This window comes from Echinops telfairi, unplaced genomic scaffold, assembly GCF_000313985.2.
Source record: "Echinops telfairi isolate 266 unplaced genomic scaffold, ASM31398v2 ScPeMD7_7468;HRSCAF=8506_0, whole genome shotgun sequence".
Classification (NCBI taxonomy): Eukaryota; Metazoa; Chordata; class Mammalia; order Afrosoricida; family Tenrecidae; genus Echinops; species Echinops telfairi.
In genome coordinates, this window is record NW_022111369.1 from 10,852,698 (window position 1) to 10,863,583 (window position 10,886).

At 37.5% G+C, this 10,886-nt stretch overlaps 1 protein-coding gene across 1 annotated transcript in view; it reads right to left on the bottom strand.

The window, feature by feature from the left end:
- Positions 1-10,886, bottom strand: part of GSTCD (glutathione S-transferase C-terminal domain containing) — a 162,848-nt gene that overhangs the window by 22,725 nt on the left and 129,237 nt on the right. The window lies entirely within an intron of this gene.

Consider the following 10,886-nt stretch of genomic DNA (forward strand, 5'->3'; position numbering starts at 1 on the left):
GTATCCACTACTCTCATTATTGGTCCTGAGGGGTTTATCTGTCCTGGATTCCCTGTCTCCAGCTCTTATCTGTACCAGTGTAAGTGCTCTGGTCTAGCTGGATTTGTAAGGTAGAATTGGAATCATGATAGTGTGTGTGGGGGGTGGGGGGTGGCAAGAGGAAGTATTAAAGAACTAGAGGAAAGTTGTATGTTTCTTTGGTGCTACACTGCACCCTGACTGCCTCATCTCTTCCTTGTGACCCTCCTGTAAAGGTATCCAATTGTCTACAGATAGGCTTTGGGTCTCCACTCTGCACTCCCCCTCATTCACATTGATATGGTTTTTTGTTCTGGATCTTTGATGCCTGATACCTGATCCCATCGACACTTCATGGTTACACAGGCTGGTGTGCTTCTTCCATGTGGACTTTATTGCTTCTCAGCTAGATGGCTGCTTGTTTGTCTTCAAGTCTTTAAGAACCCAGACACTACATCTTTTGATAGTCGGGCACCATCAGCTTTAATTGTCCAATTTAAGGCTTAAGATTTTCCTCTGTTTATGTCCAGTTAATGAACTCAGTTCCTTCAGCTTTAAAAATTCAGGGGTTCTTCAGCTCTATCTTTGCACAGTTAGTTCCTCCATGTAAAGGCATCTGACAGCCCTCTCACACTAAAACTCAGTGACGTGACCAGATCGTTTCAGAGGGCAATTTGAGAAGACAAATGAAAGTATTATTGTGTAATATGCTGCTGGAGGAGTAAAACATCAAAGATATAATAGTGTGGACAAAGGGAATTTCATTCAGTTTATGTCATAGAGAAAAGAGAGGTGGGAATGGGCTTTGTGTGACATAATCCAAAGAAAATTATAGGCAGAGCCATTGATATACAGATTTGTTTGTAGTTTCCTCCTTTCCACAGAGAAACTGAACATAAACAGTCATTTCTGCAAAGATCTTTGTAAACAATTTTTAATAAAGAGGGCACTTTTTGATCCATCAGGTCTGAATTGAGGACAAATAACTAAGCTCTCTTATTTACATGTCTTAGTTTACATGAGAACTCCCTTAAGTCTACCCTTGTTATTCTTTGCCTATGCTTCTGCTTCATTTACCTGTCTTTCCCATAGCAATCTGTTCCTCCTTGCTTCCAGGATTACCAGTGAAAGTCAGAGCTAATGCTCTTTCCTGTATCCTGGTAAGTTCATCATGGGAGTTTGGTGGTCAGAAAAAGAGTGCGGGGTACTGTGGCATTAGATGGAATTAGGAATATTCAGTGGCTTAGAATAAACTGAGGAGCCCAGGCAGTGTAGTGGTTATGTGTTGGGCTGTGATGAGCATTGTGGACAGTTCGAAACCACCAGCCACTTCCCAGAAGAAAGACTGGGCTTTCTATTCCCATAAATAGTCTTGGAAACCCAGAGTGGATGTCACTGAGCCAGCTTATTTTACTTTTACTCTTACCCTAGTGGCCACTGAAAGACAATCTATGAAAAACTGTCTTCGAATGACTAGAAACAATGAGCAAAACTTTACATATAGTCATAATCAAAGTAAGTGTTCAATGGATATTTGCTGGATGAATACACAAAACAGACACCCAGTGGTAATTCTCCTCTGAAGTCCAAGAAGAGATCTATTGTGGAGGCTAATCAATTTTGGCGAATTGCTTACGCTACATAGGACAAAATGAAACTGGCATATCCTTTCAAGCCAGTTTTTCTGGTTAACACACATAGAGGCCTTGGAATATATTTATCAATTGCCATTGTCTTTAGAGAGAAATTGGATTTTCCCTTTTCTGCTTTGAAGCTTGCTTTCCTCATGAGTCAGGGACAGAAATGTAATGCAATTAGAGATTAAAGATAGGGCATTTCCAAGTATGAAATGCCTTGGGCCCAACAGCATGAAAACATCTTCACTTTCTTCTCAATAGCTACTAGTCAAATCCACAAAAATATCTTCAGAAGAAGGAAGTTGCTTGTTTTTACATATTTCAAATGTGCGTTTAACAAGAGTCAGATGAAGAAAATATAAGAGAACTGATTTTGGTGATATAGATAAAAGGAAAAACCAGATAATACTTTTGTTTCAATCAAAAATTATTTAAGGACACCAAAGCTGCCCTGCTCCATTTACATAGATGAAAAATAAAACCTGGGAAAAATTTATATTGTAGAAAAAACCCAGCAAATGGGGATGAAAAATCTACAAATGTAAGTCAAAAGGCATCGCTATAAAATCATAACTCACTAGTCTCATTGTTGTTGAGTGGATTGTGATGCTCACTGACTGGCTCAAATAGAACAGAATGACACTTGTGGGTTTCTGAGACTATAATTCTTTAAACACAAGTATAAACTCTCATCTTTTTCCTGTGGAGTGGCTGCTGGTTTTGAACTGCTGATTGAGAACAGAAGCCCAGCACAACCCCCAGGGCTATGCCCCCACAGCACCTTGTAAAAGCTTGTTGTTTTTGTTAGATGCCACCAAGTTCTGATTTTTATTGACCCTATGTACAACAGAACAAAACACTGCCCTGCCCTGTGCCATTTTCACCACTGTGGCTGTGTTTGAGCCTATCACTGCAGCCACGGTCTTAATTCAGCTTGTCGAAGGTCTTCCTCTTCGGCCTCTTCTTCACTGTCCTGTACTTTATTAGACTTGATGTCTTTCTTTCTCCACAGGCGGGGGTCCTCCTGACAACATGCTGTCCTTGCCCCTAAGGAGTATTCTGACTGTATTTCTTCCAAGACAGATTTGTTTGTTCTTTTGGCAGTCCATGATACTTTCAATATTGTTAACCAGCACCATCATTCAAATGTATCCATTCTTTTTCTGTCTTCTTTATCTAATGTCCAACATTCACATGAGTATGAGGCAACTGAAAATACCTAGTTTGTCAGGCATACTTTTAAGTCTTAACATCCTTACTTTCCAACATTAAAAAAAATTATATTTCCTTTTCCAAAACCATCTTATTGGGAGCTAATACAGATATAATATCATTCCATAGTTCAATCACATCAAGCAGTATTGTACAGTTGCTAATAATATTTTCAAAACATTCTTCTCCTTCTTGAACTCCTTTATATCAGCTCCCCTTTACCTCTCCTCCCCCACTAAACCCCCAGGAACCCTTATTCTACTTGTTGTTTCATTAATCCTTGGTTTTATACATTGAAAAACAGAAAACTATATAATAAAAATTCAAGAGGGCTACCTTCAATCACAAAATGCATCAGAGATAAGAGTCTAGTGCAGCAGATTTACCCAACACAACACACACTTTGATTTCATGATCACTGCTTCCAGGAGCAATGATAGTGGATCCAAGAAAGATGAAACCCTTGACAATTTCTTATCTTTTCTCCATTTATCATAATGTTACCTATTAGTCCAGTTGTATGGATTTTTTTCATTAAATTGTAGTCCATACTAAAGGCTGCAGTTTTTGACCTTCATCAGCAAGTGCTCCAAGTCCTTCTCATTTTCAGTATGTAAGGTTATGCCGTGTGCATATCGAAGATTGTTAATAAGCTTTCCTCCAATGTGGATCCGTCATTCTTCTTCTGATAATCCTTCTGACATCAGCAATGATATCCATAGTAGCATGTTCTCTTCTGAATCCAGCCTGAACCCTGTCTATGTACTGCTGGGTGACATTCAGCAAAATTTGACTTCTCTGATTACTGGCTCAGATTAAATAAGCATGGTATACAACCCTGATTCACACCTTTCTTAATTTTAAATCATGCAGTATTTCCTTGTTCTGTTCAAACAACTGCCTCTTGATTTATGTACAAGTTCCACAGAAGCACAGTGAAGTGTTCTGGAATTCCCCTTCTCAAGGCTATCCATAGTTTGTTATGTTCCACACAGTTAAATGCCTTGGCATTGTCAATAAAACACAAGTAAACATGTTTCTAGTTTTCTCTGCTTTCAGCCAAGATCCATCTGCCATCAGCAATGATATCCCTTGTTTCGTGTCCTCTTCTGAATCTACGTGAACCTCTGGCAGCAAACTGTCAATGCACCGCTGAAACCATTGTTAGATGACCTTCAGCAAAATTGGACATGCATGTGATATGAATGATATTCTACAATTTGAACATTCTGTTGGGTCATATTTCTTAGGAATAGGTACAAATATGGATCTCTTCCAGTGTGTTGGCCAAGTAGTTGCATTCCAAATTCCTGGCATAGGAGTGAGTGCTTCCAGAGCTTCTTCAGTGTATTGAAGCATTTCAGTCTGCATTCTATCAATTCTCAAAATCTTCCTTTTGGCCAATGTTTCGGTGCAATTAGATTTATTCCTTCAGCACGACTGGTTCTTACTCATACCCTATGTCCTGAAATGATGGAATGAACACTAGTTCTTTTTGGTAGGTACAGTGTCCATGTGTATTCTTTCCATCTTCTTTTGATTCTACCTGCATTGCTCAATATTTTGCCCATAGAATCTTTCAAGACTGCAACTACAGGCTTGAATTTTTTTTTTTAGTTCTTTCAGTTTAAGATATGCTGAGCAACAGTGTTCTTCCTCCCCCTCCTATTTATTGATTTATTTTTAATTTTGGGTCTTTCCATATCTCAATATAATATGTGGCTTTGTCTTTTCAAGCTGCTCTTTAAAATTTTTTTGTTTAGTTCTTTTTTTCCATTTGCCTTAGCTACTCAAACAATTGAGAACCCTCAAGTAAATTCACCCTCCTACCAAAACCTGATCTTTGGCAAAGGATCATTTGGACACATTAAATGGGGAAGAGACAATCTTTGGCAAAGCTGGATATCCATTTGTAGAAGAATGAACCAGCACTCATAGATTAAGTTTAGACACTATCTTCAGAATTCAAGTATGGTTGCAGCAGTACATCACTTGAGAACTGCTAGATATTCAAAGGAAATAGAGAGGACTAGAATGAGGAAAATTTTGGCTGATGTCAGATGTGCTTTTAATACCAGAAAGATGTGTATTAACATGTGTTTTATTGAAATATGCAAAGATTGTTCTCATCATTAAAAAATTATTACTAACATTGTGAAGAATGGGAATTCAAAAACAGTAAATTGTGCTCATGCAGAACTTCTAAACAGAACAGGAGACTTTCAGTAGAACGGAGCAAAGGAACCCAACATGGTTTAAAATGCACACCCAGAAAAGGTGTGCTTCAGGGATGTATATTTCTACCATACTTACTCAATCTGTATGCAGAATAAATAATACAAGAAAGAAACAGGGCTAAATAAAGAATAAGATGGCATCAGGATTAAAAGACTCAAAAAAAGCTGCAAAGTATGCAGATAAAACAAGATTGCTTGCTAAAAGCCGAAAGGACTTGAAACACTTCCTGTTGAAGATCACAGCCTTCAGGATGGATTATAACTTAATATAATCCATATAACGCATACATATATTAATAATATAATCCATATAATATAATACATACACACATATCCTCACAATAGAGCCAATAGATACCATCATGATAAACGGAGAAAAGATTGAAGTAGTTAAGTATTACATTCTGTTTGAACCCACCAGTGCTAATAGAAGCAGCAGTCAAGAAATAAAATAACATGTTACATTGGACAAATCTGCTGCAAAAGACCTCTTTAAAGTGGTGAAGAGCAAGGATGTCACTTTAACAGATAAGGTACACTTGACCCAAATCATTGTATTTACAATTGCTTCAGATACATATGAAACTAGACAATGAAAGAAGAAAACAGAAGAGGAACTACATTATGGTGTTGACAAAGAACACATTGTATACCAGGACTACCAGTAGCATGGATAAATCTGTCTTATAATAAATACAGTCTGAGGAATTCTAAGAACAGAGATGACAAGATGTACTTTGGACAGATTATCAAGAGGGACCAGACCCTAGATAAGGACATCATGCTTGGTAAAGTACAGGGTTACTGAAAAAGAGGAAGACCCTCAATGAGATGCACTGACTGCAGTAATAGCCTTACACATAGAAATTATGAGGATGGCAGACAAGTCTGAGCAGATTTCATTTTGTTGTATAATAGCATCGTTATGAGTTGAAACATTTCCTATGGCACCTAGGAACAACAAGAGAAGGGACTTCAAAAATGTCCATGATGTTTTAATTCAATTTTTTCCAATAAGATTTTGAATGATGTTTTATAATTATCCATTGTTACGTAAAAATATACCATGTATAGATCTACCATCTTAAAAGCTTGAAGGTAAACAAGCAGGCATTTAGCTCAGAAGCAACAAAGCCCCATAGAAGAGGCACACCAGCCTGTGTGATCACGAGGTGCTGAAGGGATCAGTTATCAGGCATCAAAGAACAAAAAATCATATCATTGTGTGCTTACCTCATATCAATCCATGATATGATTGCTGAAGACAAATGGGTGCATAAGCAAATGTGGCGAAGAAAGCTGATGGTGCCCGGCTATCAAAAGCTATAGCATCTGGGGTCTTAATGGTTTGAAAGTAAACAAGCAGCCATCTAGCTCGGAAGCAACAGAGCCTACATGGAAGAAGCACACCAGCCTGTGTGATCACGAGGTGTTGAAGGGATCAGGTATAAGGCATCATCAGAACAAAAAAATCTTACCATACTGAATGAGGGGGGGAGTGCGGAGTGGAGACCCAAAGCCCATTGTAGGCCACTGGACATGCCCTTACAGAAGGTTCTTGGTGAAGAGACGAGCCAGTCAGGGTGCAATGTAGCAAAGATGAAAAATACAACTTTCCTCTAGTTCCTAAATGCTTCACACCCATACACCCCCACTATCGTGAACTGAACTCTACCTTGCAAGTCTGGCTAGACCAGAGGATGTACACTGGTACAGATAGGAACTGGAAACACAGGAAATCCAGAACAGATGATCCCTTCAGGACCAGTGGTGTGAGTGGCGATACTGGGAGGGTAGAGGGAGAGTGGGTCGGAAAGGGGGAACCTATTACAAGGATTTACATGTGACCTCCTCCCTAGGGGACGGACAACAGAGAAGTGGGTGAAGGGAGATGTCAGACAGGGCAAGATATGACAAAATAATAATTTATAAATTATCATGGGTTCATGAAGGAAGGGAAAAAATGAGGAACTGATGTCAGGGGTTTAAGTGGAGAGCAAATGTTTTGAGAATGATGAGGGCAATGAATGTACAGATATGCTTTACACAATTGATGTATGTATGGATTGTGATAAGAGTTGTATGAGTCCCTAATAGAACAATTAAAAAGCATACAAACAATATATATATATGTGTGTGTGTGTGTGTGTATATATATATATATCTCAAAATAAATAGTATTTATTTAGCTATATTATCATATGACAAATAATAAAAGATCTTGATGTTATTTCTAGTTTGTACTTATTACAAATTAGGCAAAAATTAATACTTTTTGCTTGTATCTGAGTCCATGCCAGCTTGTTTTTTAAAGAATAAATTAGTAAAGAGTTCCCACTAAAATGATTAAAAAAGAAGAATAAATTAGTAGATGTAGAATTGTGAAAGCTAAGAGTTTATTAATGTGAAATATTTATATATAACTGTTAAATTTAAATTGGTCTACTAAAGTGTATGCCCATTCTCCAGTCTGTGTGGCAATAATTTCCCCCTCATATATTATTATATACAACAATGTTCAAACACACAGCAAAGTTGAAATAATGTTAACTAAATAATTATAAGCACACCTAGCTAGCCAGTTGCTCCCAAGTTGATTTCAACTCATGGTGATCTCATTTGTGTCATATTAGAATTGTACTCCAGAGGGTTTTCAGTGGCTGTTCATTCAGAAGTAGATGGTCATGTATGTTAAAGAGCTACATCATGGGTGACTGCAGCATCTCCCTTGATGATTGACAACTGAGTGCATTAAATATCTGTAATTGTCCAGGGACTCCAAACTTTGGCCTGGATTCTACCACTAACCCCTTAGCAGCTGACTTATCACACATCTACCCATTTATCCATCCCTTTAACAATCTTATATTTTTGATAGAAATTTAGACAGGTTTGATTTGGAGGCGGAAGATGATGAATATGAAAGAGGAGAAGGAACAGAAAGGTCAGCGGGCACAAAAGTCCTAATAAATGTTTATAGTAATGTTTTCAAGTGTGTGTGGGGGTGGGGGAAGATGTAAAAACAAATATTACACTTTATCCAGGATTGTGAGCTATAGTACAAAAGTTCTTAATTGCCAGGGGACACTGAGTCATTTATTTTTTCCCCCAAAAGGTGGTGGGAGTGAGCAGTAAGCCATATAAGTTTGAGAACCTATGACTAGAGTTATAAATTTTGCTGTAAATCTTAGGGAATTCATCTGCAGCCACCAAGAGGCAAGAAATGAGCACATTCTGCCTTTCTCTGCAGATTTCCTACAGTTCTCAGGCAAAGCACTTTGTTAAAGTTCATTAAAATAACAATGATAACTTTCATTATGAACCAAGGGCTAGAAAAATAAAATTTATACCACATTCTGTACTATATTATTTTAAGAAATTTAGGATAACCTAACTTCTGTATATGGTTCAAAAGCAAATGCTGATGAAGGTATTTTTCTTTTAAGCACGAATCCTTACAGATAAAGAATCCATGCTGAAATGAAAGCTGAAAGCAAGAGGTACTTTACAGGACTGGTTTAAGTAGAGAGATGGCTAAGCTGCACATAATATTCACAAAGTTTGAGCTAAAAATACAGCAGCACAATGCTCAAATGCTTTATGGAAAAGCAGCCTCTATTAAAACAGTCCCTCTCCCCATTCCAGATTTATAAATATTATGAAACTCTTGGAAACATGAACTAAATCTCAAGTACATTCAACTAGGTAAAAAAAAAAAAAAAGGTACTAATTTTAAAATCAAATCTAACTTTCTATTTTTACCCAGTATCCTTGTGCGTGAGATACCCTGTACAGCATAACATTACAAATAAAAATGATCATTGTTTAGGCATCATCATGGAAAAAGAAACCCATGGGATTAATACAAATGATCTCATTTGCTGTGATATAAATCTCCCATAATAGGGTTCTTTCTTTTTCTAATTATAGTTAGGAGGAGCCTCATTATTTAGACAACTTTAATGTTGTTTGTATTACTCCCTACCAAATATGTGTGTGTAGGAGAGAATTTTTAAGCTAAGAGAGAGCCATGTTGAAATACTACTTTTTGGTAGGTCAAAAGAATCAAATAAGGCAAAGAACAATCTATGGGAAATGTGCCCATGTGTAGCCAGGACACCGCTCAGCCTAGTTAATTTATGCCTTAGATCCGACTGCGCTTAATTTTTTGTTTCCTGAGGCATTTAATCACTTTGCAAGTTGTAATTTACTTGAAAAAGCAAATGCGTTGGGTGCTTGGATACTTATTAGATTTCTTTACAAAAGATTTTGTTGTTGTTTTTCAAGCATTACTTTGTAATGCAACATATGGATTAAGTTGTGTGAATTTTTGAAAGCAAAATTACATAGGTTGACAAGGAAAATGATTACCACTAACAGTTTACACATTAAAAAAATAGCCGTTTTGTGTAGTAAGTTATAAAACCAAGAGAGCAAAAGCCTATTTCTTCAACAGAGATAAATGTGGATGCACCATGCTTCCAGCGCAGGTGGCAAGACAGTGGAAGAGACATGATGGCACTCACAGGCTCTGTGGCAGATGAGGGGGAAGGAAATAAGGCCAAATCGTCAGAGGCCAGATGAACAACGTGAAGAAAGAACAACATGGCAGAATCATCTTCACATATTAGAGCGGAAGGGGCAGTGAGGTCAGCTCCACTCCCAAGAAAACTGTGGTTTGCACTGGTTCTGCAGACCCCATCCCTGATTTTTGGTGAGTTCAGTGAATTGGTTGCTAAAATAGCACTTGTCAATAGGGTTCTCTCTAAGCCCAGTGTGGACATCACACACTGACTCCTTTTTAATGTGTATCTGAGAAACCTGTCATCAAGGTGCTCTCTAAGCCCAATGTGGAAATCGCCGATTTACAATCCTTACTCTTTCATCATGCGCACCTGCACAACGGCGCATTCCAAGCATCTGCAGTAAAGTTCATTCCATCCATAGGTATAAAAAACTAGACAGAACTATGCTTGTAATGTTCATTTATTCCTTTCATAAACTCATAGTACTTTTGATGAAATACTACATTTTTATTCCCTGGGTATCAGCTCCTCATTAGTAACAAACATAGGCCGCAAAGAGAAAAAGTGCCAAACAACCAGAGTGACACGCTGTCATCCTTTCAGCTTTGTGCTACGCCTCAAATTCCTACAAGATAGTATGCATCAATTATGCAATTCTTGAAAGTACTCAAAGAGCAATCGGTTCAAGTTCAGTACAAGCAGGAAGGGGATTTTCAAAGACAAACATAATATGTTCAGAGAAGAGGAGTTGTCTAAATGTATCTATCAAGCACAATGACTACTGTGTAAGTGGCCCACCTCTAAAGGATCAGGATTCTACTCGTACAGTGCAGAGATGGTTAAGGACATATCACACAGCTGATGAAGCTCAGATGAAAGCGAAGGGTATTCCAAGTGAGGACTCCAATCACGAAGAAATAAGGAAATATCTTAAATAACAGTTTTCTTGTTTTTGTCAGATATTTAATATTTTTTTATTTATATTTTAAAACTTTTCTTATAACACAAAATAGTTTTGTGTACCTCTTTTATTATTCTTATTTAAGTATTAACTGTATAAAATAATAAACTACCTTTCAGTTATCTTTTTAAAAAAAATCATTTTATTGTGGGCTCGTACAATTCTTACCACAATCCATACATACATCCATTGTGTCGAGCATATTTGTACATACGTTGCCATCATCATTCTCAAAACATTTGCTTTCTACTTGAGCCCTGGGTATCAGATCCTCATTTTTACCTTCCCTCCCCGC